Source organism: Felis catus, chromosome B1, assembly GCF_018350175.1.
Source record: "Felis catus isolate Fca126 chromosome B1, F.catus_Fca126_mat1.0, whole genome shotgun sequence".
NCBI lineage: Eukaryota > Metazoa > Chordata > Mammalia > Carnivora > Felidae > Felis > Felis catus.
This window is the reverse complement of record NC_058371.1, coordinates 63589724-63605998: the sequence shown is the minus strand read 5'-3', so window position 1 is coordinate 63605998 and position 16275 is coordinate 63589724. Positions and strand designations below refer to the sequence as shown.

General features: G+C 36.6%; 1 long non-coding RNA gene across 1 annotated transcript in view; it reads right to left on the bottom strand.

Annotated features, from left to right (window-relative positions):
* The window catches only part of LOC123384887, a 99303-nt gene that overhangs the window by 39007 nt on the left and 44021 nt on the right, over positions 1 to 16275 (bottom strand). Inside the window, exon 4 of the long non-coding RNA XR_006596602.1 lies at positions 9111 to 9268. This is a non-coding gene — a long non-coding RNA (uncharacterized LOC123384887). The remainder of the gene's footprint in view (positions 1 to 9110; positions 9269 to 16275) is intronic.

Sequence of the window (16275 nt, the reverse complement as noted above, 5' to 3'; positions counted from 1 at the left end):
ATCAACTCATAATTAGGCATTTTGATTATGCAGTTATGATTAATGCCAAATCACAGTAACGATGCTTATAATTATTGAAACTGTGGTTTTAACTTTTTAAATACGAGGCAACTAGACATGTTAAGGCTCTTATTTCTTTATCTAAAAATGAATTAAGGGTGATTTTGCCATTTTTATTCTGTTGAATCTTAAAATTGTGTTCGTTTACTCATTCATTCGACCAACATTCATTGAAACTCTACCATGTGGCAGACATTGGGCCATGTGATAAACAAATAACAGGAAACAACACAGCCAGAAGGTCTGCCTTTGTATAGTCCACAATCTCATTTAGCAGTGAAGACAGACTTAAAACCCCACAAGGAAGTACTTAGGTACTCACGAAGACAGTGATTTTAAACATTCACCTTTGAAGAATTTAGACTCGCAAAAGTAATCCTGAAAAAACTAAAAGAATAAAGTTTCTCAATGAAGCATTAAACAGATGCCCATAACAAGTGCCATATCTTAGTCTTGATCTGGCAACTGTGAAGATATTGAATAACATCTGCAAGTGAAGATATTAAATAACATCTGCAAGTGATTTCAAAGCAATAAAAACTGATCTTGTTTAAAGATCTTCCATAAATAGCTAAATTGCCTCCTCAAACTGACGATGCCAAAAACTCTCTGTAAGGATTACATTATTTTGTTATTGAATTCTATAAAAGGATATGATCTCCAAAAAAAGAGAAATGTATTAATTAGAGCCAGATCACTTTTTTAATACCTGTCACTAATACTCTTAGACTAATTGAATCTTAAGAATCTGATCATTTTAATGAGAAAAACTCCTTAGAGGAGTTTTGGAGCTTTTGCTCATGGAAGACAGGGAGAAGACCAGCAAGGAGAGGCGACAAAGACATATATGTGAATGTAGACAAAATGGTTTCAGAGGAGAATCTGCCACACCGAAATAGTTCTCTTTGGCAAAAGGATTATTTTAGGGTGATTATTTTTAAGAAACAGCAGCTAGGAAAAGTTTTGGCAACTAGGTAAAAGTTACCCTTTTGTAAGAGACATTTACATTTATAAGAGAGATCTCCATTTGGAAGGGTGTCTCCCTCTCTGTACCAGGAAGGGGAGGATGCCTCTAAGTCTCAAGAAACTCTTATCAAGGGAGAAGGCGATGGCTTAATGCATAGCAACCTTATCCTGGTTTATCGTGCTTTTTCTGGTAGCCTCCCATAACTGGTCTCCCCCCACGAACCCACCTCACCCCCAACATCTCTTGTTTTTAGCTGGAGATGGTACTTAAGGTGGTGGCTTGGGGGGACATTTCCGGGTATTTCAGTTTTCCTGGGTATCTCCCATGTACACAGGATCTATACACATAATTAAACTTGTTTGCTTTTCTCCTGTTAATCTGTCTTTCTAAAAATTTTTTTAAATGTTTATTTTTGACAAAGATAGAGAGATAGAGCATGAGCGGTAGAGGTTCAGATAGAGGGGGAGACACAGATTCCAAACCAGGCTCCAGGCTCTGAGCTGTCAGCACAGAGCCCGACGCAGGGCTCAAACTCACAAACTGCAAGATCATGACCTGAGCTGAAGTCAGACAATTAACCCACTGAGCCACCCAGGCACCCCACTCTATCTATTTATTACAGATTGGTCTCAGCCAAGAACCCAGAAAGATAGAGGGAAAATGATTTTTTTTTCCTTTCTTGCAAGAATAAAGATGTCAGATATTCAATTTAAGCTTTTATATGATGCAAAGACTTAATTTCCCAAAACCTTTATTAATATTGCTACATCTTCAGAGACTTGACATGAGTGTGTATATCTGTGTAGGGATGAGTGTATGTAGTTGTTGACAAGGAAAAATGCTGTTCTATCCTTCAAAGATTCTTCTGGCTGATCTAAAAATTAAATTGACATGAGATAGGTGAACAGGAGAAAATCTAATGTTGTGTATACAGGAAGCGCACTTACATGAGAGGTTCAAATGCAGAAATGTAAAGGTATATGCGCCATCTTGAGCTAAGCAATGGGATAGGAGCCTGGGGCTTCAAAGGAAGGACGGCAACTCACAGGCAATAAGAAGAGCAGATGTTTGATAACTAGATGTTTGTCCTGCCATACAAATGGGTCACCCAGATAAAATTTAACTCTGGTAATAACTCTTAAGTCTGGGAAATAACTCCAACTCATATTCTTCTAGATTTGTTAAGGGAGGAAAAAAGTTTTCCTTGAGCCCAGTGGATCACAATTGCCTTCAGTTCAAAATAGCCCACAAAATGTCCCCAAAGTGGCACATTTTGGGGAAACTTGTTCTGAACCCCTTTAAAATCAAAAAGGGTCTGAATTTCATGTTTAGATTGACTCCAGGAGAAATAAAGGAAGTAACATAACCTACATAATAGAAAGCAAGACTTCAATGGAGATAAAATCTCAGAGCCTCAGATGCCGGAGAAATGTAACTGCACCACACAAATACCTCTCCCTCCCTCCCTCCCTGCCTGCCTCTCTCAACCTCCACTCCCAGAAATTTATAGAAATTAAACAATGACCTTTTTCAAAAAAATGGATTCAAATCAAACTTACCTGGATCCATTCTAGCTCTTAAGGATTTAAGTTACACAAGGAATGGTTGAAGAGAATAAAAATACAGTAAAACCTTGGTTTTCAAGCATAATTCATCCCTGAAACATGCTTATAATCCAAAGCACTTGTATATCAAAGCAAATTTCAAGAACCATTGGCTCTGTTTTGATCATGTGACATTCGGCGTCATGTACTACTTGCATTGCAAGACATCACTCTTGTATTAAGCTAAAATTTGTTAGATATTTTTGCTTGTCTTGTGGAACACTTGCAGAACAAGTTACTCGCAATCTAAGTTTTTACTATAGTAAAAAATAGTTAAAAGTATGGGTTGCTATTTAATCATCAGAGATGTATAAGGTTACTTGCTTCTTCTCTATTTTATAGGCAAGGAAATTAAGACTTAGTTCAGTATTGTCACACAACTAGGAAGAGGCAAAGAGGAACTTTATCTCAGCTTGGCTCCAAAGCCTGTGTGTATAACTCACCTTAACCTAAGCAAGAAAAGACTGAGAATAACAAAAAAGTTTTCCTAAAGCTATTATGATTTTTTTAATTTTATAAAATGGCATCAGTAAATTAAAGGAATAAATCTTCTCTCCTATTCAGAGGCAGATCCAGTAACAATTAGTGAGCATTTCAGGGAGGAGTCTCATCTCCATATTAGGGACTTCAGCAACTAGAAGTGTCCAACAGTAGAACTGCTGGGACATCGGAGGAGAGGTTGAATGATCATATGACAAAAACACCATGGGAGATATGAGAGATGGTCTTTTAATGGGGGTGGTGTGGGGTTGCTGAATGATATCCAAGCTGCCTGAGATTCTATGAACTAAAAATCTCCATACAGAGTAAGATTTTCTTATCTTTTCCCCCCAGTTTTGTAAAAATAAGACTGGAGTTATTAGACTATTAAAAATTTGGTGGTAACCCAAATTTCAACTTCTGATTTTCTCCAATGGTTCTATTGAATCCTATTTTATTATTTTAACTTGAGCAGGAAACAACTTGTGATGCATAATATACTCAAATATTTTTTACATAAACTATTGCAAAGCAAGATGGCCCCATCGCCGAATGTGTTAAATTTTGCATTTGTCCTTAGAATTTCAGAAAACATTCTCTATGATTTTTGGAAAAGAATCAAATGCCTAAATATCCAATAGAAATTTTATCTATCCTTATGGTATAAGAATTCTTCTTAAGTAACTATGAAGTGTGCAGTTGAAGGTGGCCCTAAAATTAATGAAGCATGGGATCGCTCCTGGAAGAAATCCCAGTCTCTCTTGGATTGTCATAGAGGAACATAAAATGTTGCTCAACCATAAAATGATTTTACATAGATCCAGCCTACTCAGACTTTCTTCTCAACCAAAATGAAAACATTAAGGGAAAATTTCAGGATCATTAGAAGTAAAGAGAAGGAGGATAGAGCCATGATTTACTTTAAAATATATTTTTTCATTATTTTCAGTAATTTTTTAATCAAGAAGAGTCACACACTGAAGGCTCTTATGTATATCTTTCTGGCAAAATGACAAAGTATATCCATGTATGTACATGTGTGCATATGCACATGCATATGTATATTCCTTTATATTGTGGATTCTATTAGCATTTAATGCATTTTCTGCTTTTTGCCTTTTATAAGCAGATCATAAATCTCATTGATGGATTAGGAATTGAGGTCATTCTTGCTGCTCTGTGTAGCAAAATCAACCATACCCTAAGGGTCAGCTAATGCTGTTCTTCATGGCTTGTTCAGGAGAACTTGAAAGAAAAGACATCTATCTCTCTGGAATGCCAGCATTTTAGGCATAAAAGCTTACTATTTCATCACTGGCAAGGAAGAAGCCCTGGGAATGTTTTTTGCTAAGTACAGTAAACTCTTCATGGTCTACTGCATTTTTATGTGGCATATTCTCATAATAATATTTTCTGTAGGTCATCAATTCACTGTCTTCTGTAAATATTCAGAAAATAGCTGTCAGCAATCAACCGAGTCAACTGAAGTTTCTGATTAATGGGGAAAGTTAAGTCATCTATGACTGGCCTATTCATCTTTTACTGTTGTGCTAACAGAAAAGAAAGATAGCTTTAATACTGGATTTTTTTTTTTTTTGCTAAAATTATTGCTGTATCTTTTGGTCGATTTGCAGGCCTTAAATCGTCTGATGTTGATTTAACTATATAACATTTAAAATTTGTTGATCATTTAATAAGCATTTGTGAATAATATTTTTGATTAATAAATATATACATATAATATTTATTGAGCTCATACTGTATGCTAGTAAATAGTCTAACAGCTTTAAATGGTTTATGGGGTTTAACCTTTATTATGTTCCAAGAAAAAGATAGCTGTATTATTTTAACTCACTTTACAAATGAGAAAAATGAGGTATAGTTAAACTTTGAACTTAGAGCCACATAGCTAGAAAGTAACACAACACTTGTAGTCATATATGAGTATTTTTATAGTACTTTTCCTAGGAAACTGTGAATTTCAAAGCCAACTTCTTACTTATGAGTAAGAAAAAAAAATCAGGTATCAACAGCAATGAATAATGATATACACACTTGTAATTTTTGACAAGGCTAATTATTTTTTTAAACGTTTATTTATTATTGAGAGACAGTGAGACAGAGCATGAGCAGAGGAGGGGCAGCGAGAGGGGGATTCTGTGTCTTCTAAGTCCAAAGCAGTCTCCAGGCTCTGAGCCGTCAGCACAGAGCCTGATGCAGGGCTCAAACCCACGAGCTGTGAGATCATGACCTGATCCGAAGTTGGACACTTAACCGACTGAGCCACCCAGGTGCCCTGACAAGGCTAATTATTAAGACCACATAGTCATAAGGAAAATATTCACACCAATGTCAATTTTTTAAGCATGGGATTTAAAAATGGTATGTGCAATACAAACATAACTGTGCAAAGTAGGTATTCATGTAGTAAAGAACTGGAAGAGAATATTAATAAGCAAAACTAGATAAGCAACATTTTTTGATGACTTCAGTTTTTTGAAATTTCTCTTAATATTTTTACTGCATTATTCATACAATAAAACTATTCATGTTAAAATTAGTCAAATGCACCCCTCAAAATGAAATAGTTACAAATATAACAAAATATGTATAGGATGTCTATGAAGAAAATTACAGAGCTCTGATGAAAGAGATCACAGAAAAACTAAATAAGTGGAGAAATATTCCATGTTCATTGACAGAAAAATTCAATATTGTCAAGATGTCAGTTATTCCCAACTTGAAATATAGATTCAATGCGATCCCAATCAAATCCCAGCAGATGATTTTGTGGATATCAACAAAATGATTCTAAAGTTTATACGGAGAGGGAAAATACTCAGAATAGTCAAACACAATGTTAGAAGAGAAGAGCAAAATTGGGGGATTGACACTACTTGACTTCAAGATGAATGATAAAACAGTAATCCAGAGAATGTGGTATTGGTGAAATAATACAATGGGACAGAATAGAGAACTCAAAAAAAAAAAAAAAAACCCATGTAAATATAGCCAACTAATCTTTGACAAAGCCAAAGGCAATACAATAGATAAAAGGTAGTTTTTTCAACAAATAGAGCTGGAACTGAACATGAACATTCAAAGAAAAAAAAATCTAGACACAGACTTCATACCCCTCACAAAAATTAACTGAAAGTGGGTCACAGATCTAAATGCAAAGTACAAAACTGTACAATTCTTAGAAGATAACATAAGAGAAAAATCTAAATGACCTTGGGTGTGGCAAAGATATTTTCGGTACAACACCAAAGGCATGATTCATGAAAGGAAAAATGGATAATCTGGACTTCATTGGGAGAGAGCCAAAGCATAAGAGACTCTTAAAAACTGAGAACAAACTGAGGGTTGATGGGGGGTGGGAGGGAGGAGAGGGTGGGTGATGGGTAATGAGGAGGGCACCTTTTGGGATGAGCACTGGGTGTTGTATGGAAACTAATTTGTCAATAAATTTCATATAAAAAAAATCCTTTCTGTTCTGTGAGAGACACTGTTAAGAGAATGACACAAGAAACACACTGGGAGAAAATATTTGCAAAAGACATATCTGATGAAGAACTGTTACCCAAAAAATAAAAAGAACTCCTAAATTCAACAATAAGAATACAAACAACCTAATTTAAAAATGGGGGAAATTCCTGAACAAAAACTGCAACAAAGAAGATATACAGATGGCAAATAAACATATTAAAAGACGTTCCACATCAAATACCATCAGGGAAATTCAGATTCAAACAAAAGTGAAGGCACCTGGTAGGCTCAGTTGGCTAAGCCTCTGACTCTTGATTCCTGCTCAGGTCATGATCTCATGGTTCATGAGTTCAAGCCCCACACTGGGCTCTGCACTGACAGCGCAGAGTCTGCTTGGGATTCTCTCTCTCTCTCTCTCTCTCTCTCTCTCTCTCTCTCTGCCCCTCAAGATAAATAAATAAACACTAAACAAAATATTTTTAAGTGAGATAGCACTACACACCTATTAGAATAGCCAAATTCCAGAACACTGACAACAACAAATGTTGATGAAGATGTGGAACTACAAGAACTCTCATTCATTGCTGGTGGGAATATAAAATAGTACAACCACTTTGGAAGACAGTGTGGCAGTCTAAACGCATTCTTACCATAAAATCCAGCAATTCATCCCTTACTATTTGCTTAAAGGAATTAAACACTTATGTTGACACAAAAACCTGCACATGGGTGTTTATAGCAGCTTTATTCATAATTGCCAAAATTTGGAAGCAGCCAAGATGTTCTTCAGTAGGTGAATGAATTAACTGTGGTACATCCAGACAATGGAATATTACTCAAAGCTAAAAAGATATGAGCTATCAAAACATGAAAAGACATGGAAGAAACCTAAATGCTTATTACTAAGTGATAGAAGCCAATCTGAAAGACTACATACTGCCTGATTCCAACTACATGACATTCTGGAAAAGCAAAACTCTGGGGACAGGTAAAAGATCAATGATTGCCAGGTATTAGGGGAGAGGGAAGGATGAATAAACAGAACACAAAGAATTTTCAGAGCAGTTGAACTACTCTGTATGATACTATAATGGTAGTTACATGTAATTCTAAGTTTGTCCAAACCCATAGAACACATAAGACTAAGAATGAACCCCATTTCAATTATGAACTCTGGGAAATAATTATGTGTCAATATGTCCATTAATTGTAGTAAATGTACCACTCTGGTAGAAGATGTTGATAATGGGGGAGGTTATACATGTGAGGGGGTAGGGGGTATATGGGAAATCTCTATACCTCCCACTCAATTTTTCTGTTAACCTACAAGTGCTTTAAAAAATAAAATTTTTAGAGGTGCCTGGGTGGCTCAGTCTGCTAAACATGAGTTCGAGCCCTGCATGGGCTCTGGGCTGACAGTTCAGAGCCTGGAGACTCCTTCAGATTCTCTGTCTCTCTCTGCCCCTCCCCCTGCTTGTGCACTGTCTCTCTCTCCCTCTCTCTCAAATATAAAAAATAAAATTTTAAAAAATTACTGCAGTGAAAAATCACAATGCTTTATAATTGTTAGCACATGATTCAAATTATTATATACTTCAAATGTTTTTTCAAATTCAAATATTTTTATGTATACACATATTTATAATATATTTCATATATTTACATATATCTTCAAGTGTTTTATATATATATTTTATACCTTTACATATATATGTGTGTGTATCTACCTATCACACTATGGACTGAATTGTGTCCTCCCCCAAATTTGTATGTTGAAGTCCTAACCCAATGGGATGACATTCAGAGATGAGAACTTTGAAAGGCCGTCAGTGTAAAATGAGATCTTGAGAGTAATCTCTCATGATGGGATTAGTGACTTTATAGGAAGAGGAAGAGAGAGATTTCTCTCTCCACCATTTTAGGACACAGTGAGAAAGCAACCATCCACAAGCCAGGAAGAGAATTTTCACCAGAAACCAAAAAGTCTGGAACGTTGATCTTATACTTCCCAGCCTCCAGACCTGTGGTAAATAAATGTCTCAAATGTCTGTTATTTAATGCACTCAGTCTAAGGATTTTGTTATAGCAGTCTGAACAAACACTAAACACACACACACACACACACACACACACACACATTTTGAAAAGATACACAAAAAAACTGTTAAGGGTGGCTATTTCTGAGGAGTGTTAATAGAAATTTTGGAGGGAGGAAGGAGATCTTTACTTTCCATTTTATGTCAATCTTGTGTAATATTGAAATTTTAATAAAGTGAGTATATTAATTTTTATTTTAAAACCCAAAGAAAATCAAATGTGCTAACTAAGGGACAATGCCTATCTTCTTGAGTAGCTAAAGAATACAATGTGATATTAACACCTTAAAACTTTTGACATATATTCAAAAAGTATTTCTGGACTGAATAAAAATATATTGTTTTGAACAGAAATATGTTTTGATGTAGTGACTTATACCTATATAGCATTTCTGATGATTTTTTAATACATACCTTATGCATTGTATGCTGTATTCCTATTGGCAAAACACGTCTCAGGAAACATCCTGTCACTCTCTCACTTAATGAAATCAGACTACCTTTGCAGAAGAATGCCACAGTAAGACCAACGAGCTCCAGGATATAGAAAGATAGTTAAAAGAAAGACAGCCCTGTTGGAAGAAAATAATGTCGGTTCAAGTTATGCCATGAAAGAATTTTCTTATTGTATAATTTCACATATATGGCCACATATTACTCAATGCAAATAGTATTCTTTAACTAAAATAAGAAGAAAAAAGAAGAGAAAAAAAAGATGATTAGAATTTGCATATACATGAATATGTGAGCAAGAGTACATTATATAAAAACCAACAAGTCCTCAACAAATACATGTAACTGTAGATATTTCAAATTCAGAGGTACATGGTCACTTAGCAAGTGAATCTGGCAAAAAGACTTCTGTCTGATTGCACACTCTATGATGGACAAAGCTCAAAGGCACAAAGATCGTCAACTTGAGTCATAGTCAAGATGCCCTTCCAAGCTGTAAAGGCTCTTTGTGGTTAAGTAATGATGACTTCTTGATAGGAATATGTTTGCCTCATTTTCCTCACAAAATACCTAATAACTTTTCTCAAAATAAGCCAATTCTGTTTTCTAGTTTTGAAAATACAGGGAAAAAATTTGATACCAGTATAAACCTTGTTAAGCTTACAGAGTGTTTTCGTGCACACCTTCCCATTTGGTGACTACAACAACCTGAAGAAGTTTGTTATAGACCACAAAATCAGATCTAAAGGGAGTTAAATAATGCCATTTTTGCATGACAGGTGAGTAACAGAGCTGTGATATAAATGTCGGTATGTTGACTTCAGACCCAGCCTTTTAAAACTGTGATATTGGAAATTCCATAAGGGTTTTAGAAAACTAGAGAATAAAAATACTCCAGGAAGAGGAGTATTTCCTGGGTTTTTCACTGTTACATTCTTCAATTTCTGAACAGCTAGCCAACTGAAGCTGTAAAGAGCTTTATCTTATTCTATAAAAGCAGATTTTCATCTTTTTCCCCCTACATATTGTATGCACTTGGTAATTAGAAACTTCATATTTGAGCCAATTAACTCAATAAAAACCATTTCAGCATTAGTTTAAAATTTAGAAACCACAGGATAGGGTACTAACATCATTTTGCATGTTTAAAGGTTCATAGAATTGACTTTAAATGGCCCAAATGAATCTCCTACCACATAGAGATCTAGGAAAGCTCATTAGAGCAGGCACGTATAACAACAGTTACTGAAGCAACATTTTTTAATAGCTGAAGCTTGTATGATTACAAGTCACTTTCTTTTATTAAAATGACCAATTAGAAGGCAGTAGTCTATTTTATCAAGCTGGGAACATAGGATGCATTTTTCCTTCTTAATGAAAAAGACAAGATGGTGCTTAAGTTTGAGCTTAATGGTCTGCAAATCCCCACCTTCATTTTGTAGCACTAAATTTTGGTCAAGAAAGGATACATGGATTTGTAAAAACTGGTTTCACTCCCTTCATGCAACCAGAAGTCCTGGGGAGCATGAGCAATAATAGAGGTTCTCCAAAAAAGACTGAATTATATTACATTTTCTCTTTAATTCTTACATTTCTGGTGAGAAATTGGAGATCAGAAAGAAAACTAAAAGCTTAAGGTGAACTTTACAAGTCTCCAATGGCAGTTGGGTTCTGACTTGATATGTCTCCAGAGGCAAGGGAAACAAAAACAAAAATGAACTACTGGGACCTCATCAAAATAAAAGGCTTCTGCACAGTGAAGGAAACAATCAGCAAAACTAAAAGGCAACCGACAGGATGACATATCACATAAAGGGTTAGTATCCAAAATCTATAAATAACTTCTCAAACTAACACCCCCCAAAAAAATAATCCAGTGAAGAAATGGGCAAAAGACATGAATAGACACTTCTCCAAAGAAGACATCCAGATGGCCAACTGACACATGAAAAAATGCTCAACATCACTCATCATCAGAGAAATACAAATCAAAACCACAATGAGGTACCACCTCAAACCTGTCAGAACGCTAACATTAACACCTCAGGCAACAACAGATGTTGGTGAGGATGCAGAGAAAGGGGATCTCTTGCATTGTTGGTGGGAATGCAAGCTGGTGCAGCCACTCTGGAGAACAGTATGGAGAACTACCCTACAACCCAGCAATTGCACTACTAGGTATTTATCCAAGGGATACAGGTGTGCTGTTTCAAAGGGGCACATGCACCCCAATGTTTATAGCAGCACCATCAACAATAGCCAAAGCATGGAAAGAGCCCAAATGTCCATCGATGGATGAATGGATAAAGAAGAGGTGGTATATATATATATATATATATATATATATATATATACACACACACACACAATGGAGTATTCCTCAGCAATCAAAAAGAATGAAATCTTGCCATTTCCAACTACATGGATGGAACTGGAGGGTATTATGCTAAGTGAAATTAGTCAGTCAAAGAAAGACAAATATCATATGACTTCACTCATATGAGGACTTTAAGAGACAAAACAGATGAACATAAGGGAAGGGAAACAAAAACAATATAAAAATAGGGAGGGGGACAAAACATAAGAGACTCATAAATATGGAGAACAAACAGAAGGTTACTGGAGGGGTTGTGAGAGGGGGGATGGTCTAAATGGTTAAGGGGCATTAAGGAATGTACTCCTGAAATCATTGTTGCACTATATGCTAACTAATCTGGATGTAAAATTAAAAACAATTAAATTAATAAAAAAAATCTACTTCTTGGTTTCTTGCTCTTTTTTTCCCCTTTCCTCATTTGTTTTATTTCTTAAATTCCACAGATGAGTGACTATTTATAATTTTTAAAGGACAAGCAGGTAATAAAGGTACAAAAAATTTATGCACAAGTGTTCAAAGTGGGGGTCAAAATTATAATCAAGTTAAATCTTTATAGAATTTACTTCCTCTTTAGAGTGGCAGAGCATCATAGCAAGACTAACACAGCTCTGATTATAGCTCCCCACTTTCTACCTTGGTAACTCAGGCAAGTTTGGAGATGGAAATATGAATGCTTCTAATGCATAAAGTTATTGTGAGACATAGGCTAATACATTTAAAGCACTTAGAACAATGGATCATTATTCAGGAAAATAAACTGAACAACTTAGATATAGGAAAAGGCCCAATTATTGATACATACTGGTTTTTCAAAAATAGGATTAATTATCCATAACTAATAGAAACTAGAAATTTTATAATGTATTTGTTTAAAGCTTCTCTGGTATCAATTTTCTAAAAGTACCTGGGCAATATGACTTGGTGGGAATAGCACCCATCTTCTTTTAGTACATATTTGTATACTTTAATACACATGGAGATTATTTTGTAATGCAGAAGGAGGTAGTAGTTTGGTTAGGTCAAGTTTCCCTAGGGAGGAAAGTGAAAAGGAAATTAAGTAAATTTATTATATCTCTTACCCTTTAGGCTCCCTTAGGCCAGTTCAAATCACATTGATTAAAGAAGTAAAAGCTAGAAGCTGATGAAACTATTTTTCATAAAATACTTGATGAGACTCTGTGTGAAGAATGAATGCCAGAAATTGACCTATTTTAAGAGAGATTTGGGGAAACACTCCAAACACTTCCCTATAGAAACTAATCCTGTGCTATTACTCTAAGAATCAGGAGATGATGCTCTTGACAAGGACTATGATATTTTCACCATGAGTGCCATCAGCTGTATCTGCAGAGTGGCTTCATAGTGACTTTATACACAGTGGATGTCAAAAATGGTGGATGCTATATGATGAACTGCAGGTGATTCATTGGCATTAAGATTGGTTTATAGGCATTATGAAACATGCATTGGGGGTTCCCAGAAATAGCTGAGATATGCTTTGAGACACTGCTTGAACATGAAGCTATTGTCAAGAATCATCAGAATTGGGGTATAAAAAAATAAATGTGATTTCACTTGTGCCCCAAGGCTAGTATTTCCTGGAGAACTTTAGAATTACATATGGTTACACACAATTGATCCAGGCATCTTGTTTAGAGAACATAACCATATATTGTCAGCCAAATCATAAATCAATAGTTTTAGTGTTTTAGAATTTAAGAAATATAATTAGTACCTAAAGAAAATTTACCAATAAAAATAATGCAATTAATTAAAATTTTTAACTAATGGAATTTTTTTAATGTTTATTTATTCTTGAGAGAGAGAGATACAGAGCATGAGTGGAGGAGGGCAGAGAGAGAGGGAGACACAGAATCCAAAGCAGGCTCCAAGGCTCTGAGCTGTCAGCACAGAGCCCAACGGGGGGGGGGGGGGCTCGAACCCACGAACTGCAAGATCATGACCTGAGCCGAAGTTGGACACCCAAACGACTGAGCCACCCAAGCGCCCCAACTAATGAAATTTTTTAATGTTTATTTATTTTTGAGGGGGGGGGTAGGGGCAGAGATAGAGAGAGAGAGAGGGAGACACAGAATCTGAAACAGGCTCCAGGCTTTGAGCTGTCAGCACAGAGCCTGATGCGGGGCTCAAACTTGGGAACGGTGAGATCATGACCTAGGCCAAAGTTGGATGCTTAACCAACTGAGCCACCCAGATGCCCCTACCTAATGGAATTTTTAAAATATATGATTACAAATATGAAACAGGAAAAAATAACATTTTCTTCAATTCATCAGTTAATAATAAATACTATGATGCTAAAACAGAAAATTACAGTTACTTAATGAGGCAAATAATTGCCAATTATAATCTTCCTACCCATCCACTTAAGGTATGAGAGTCAAGAATCAATATACTTGAAAAACATATTAAAATTGATTTTACTTTTAAGGGACATTGCCTTATAGTACAGCCTTACCTCATGTCCTAGATATAAAATTACATCACAAGAAAATCTCCTCCCACATCCCATCAAAACCTCAGGCCCAGAATTTCTGCTTTCATTCATTAAGGAATGGCAGGGACTAGACATTCCCTCTCACCAAAAAGACTTAGACAAAATATATGAAACAACAAGCAGCATTGAGAGAGAAGAAAGACACAAAGTGAAAGCTGAAAATGCCCCAGCTTACTGCCAGGAGAGAGTTTTTTTTTTTTTTATATGAAATTTATTGACAAATTAGTTTCCATACAACACCCAGTGCTCATCCCAAAAGGTGCCCTCCTCAATACCCATCACCCACCCTCTCCTCCCTCCCACCCCCCATCAACCCTCAGTTTGTTCTCAGTTTTTAAGAGTCTCTTATGCTTTGGCTCTCTCCCACTCTAACCTGTTTTTTTTTTTTCCTTCCCCTCCCCCATGGGTTCCTGTTAATTTCTCAGGGTCCACATAAGAGTGAAACCATATGGTATCTGTCTTTCTCTGTATGGCTTATTTCACTTAGCATCACACTCTCCAGTTCCATCCACGTTGCTACAAAAGGCCATATTTCATTTTTTCTCATTGCCACGTAATATTCCATTGTGTATATAAACCACAATTTCTTTATCCATTCATCAGTTGATGGACATTTAGGCTCTTTCCATAATTTGGCTATTGTTGAGAGTGCTGCTATGAACATTGGGGTACAAGTGGCCCTATGCATCAGTACTCCTGTATCCCTTGGATAAATTCCTAGCAGTGCTATTGCTGGGTCATAGGGTAGGTCTATTTTTAATTTTCTGAGGAACCTCCACACTGCTTTCCAGAGCGGCTGCACCAATTTGCATTCCCACCAACAGTGCAAGAGGGTTCCCGTTTCTCCACATCCTCTCCAGCATCTAGAGTCTCCTGATTTGTTCATTTTGGCCACTCTGACTGGCGTGAGGTGATACCTGAGTGTGGTTTTGATTTGTATTTCCCTGATAAGGAGCGACGCTGAACATCTTTTCATGTGCCTGTTGGCCATCCGGATGTCTTCTTTAGAGAAGTGTCTATTCATGTTTTCTGCCCATTTCTTCACTGGGTTATTTGTTTTTCGGGTGTGGAGTTTGGTGAGCTCTTTATAGATTTTGGATACTAGCCCTTTGTCCGATATGTCATTTGCGAATATCTTTTCCCATTCCGTTGGTTGCCTTTTAGTTTTGTTGGTTGTTTCCTTTGCTGTGCAGAAGCTTTTTATCTTCATAAGGTCCCAGTAATTCACTTTTGCTTTTAATTCCCTTGCCTTTGGGGATGTGTCGAGTAAGAGATTGCTACGGCTGAGGTCAGAGAGGTCTTTTCCTGCTTTCTCCTCTAAGGTTTTGATGGTTTCCTGTCTCACATTTAGGTCCTTTATCCATTTGGAGTTTATTTTTGTGAATGGTGTGAGAAAGTGGTCTAGTTTCAACCTTCTGCATGTTGCTGCCCAGTTCTCCCAGCACCATTTGTTAAAGAGGCTGTCTTTTTTCCATTGGATGTTCTTTCCTGCTTTGTCAAAGATGAGTTGGCCATACGTTTGTGGGTCTAGTTCTGGGGTTTCTATTCTATTCCATTGGTCTATGTGTCTGTTTTTGTGCCATGGAAAGAAAACTTCTAAACTCATTGTATGAGGCCAGCATTACCTTGATTCTAAAACCAAAGACCCCACTAAAAAGGAGAACTATAGACCAATTTCCCTGATGAACCTGGATGCAAAAATTATCAAAAGGATACTAGCAAAATGGATCCGGCAATGCCTTAAAAAAAAAAGTATTCAGGGGCGCCTGGGTGGCGCAGTCGGTTAAGCGTCCGACTTCAGCCCGGTCACGATCTCGCGGTCCATGAGTTCGAGCCCCGCGTCGGGCTCTGGGCTGATGGCTCAGAGCCTGGAGCCTGTCCGATTCTGTGTCTCCCTCTCTCTCTGCCCCTCACCCGTTCATGCTCTGTCTCTCTCTGTCCCAAAAATAAATAAAAACGTTGAAAAAAAAAAGTATTCAAATGATCAAGTTGGATTTATTCCTGGGCTGCTGGGCTGGTTCAATATTCACAAATCAATCAACATGATACATCACATTAATAAAAGAAAGGACAAGAACCACATGATCCTCTCAATAGTTGACAAAATACAGCACCCTTTCTTGATAAAAAACTTTCAAGAAAGTAGGGGTAGAAAGAACATACCTCAAGATCAGAAAGGCCATATATGAAAGAGCCACAGCTAATATCATCATCCCTGGGGGAAAAACTGA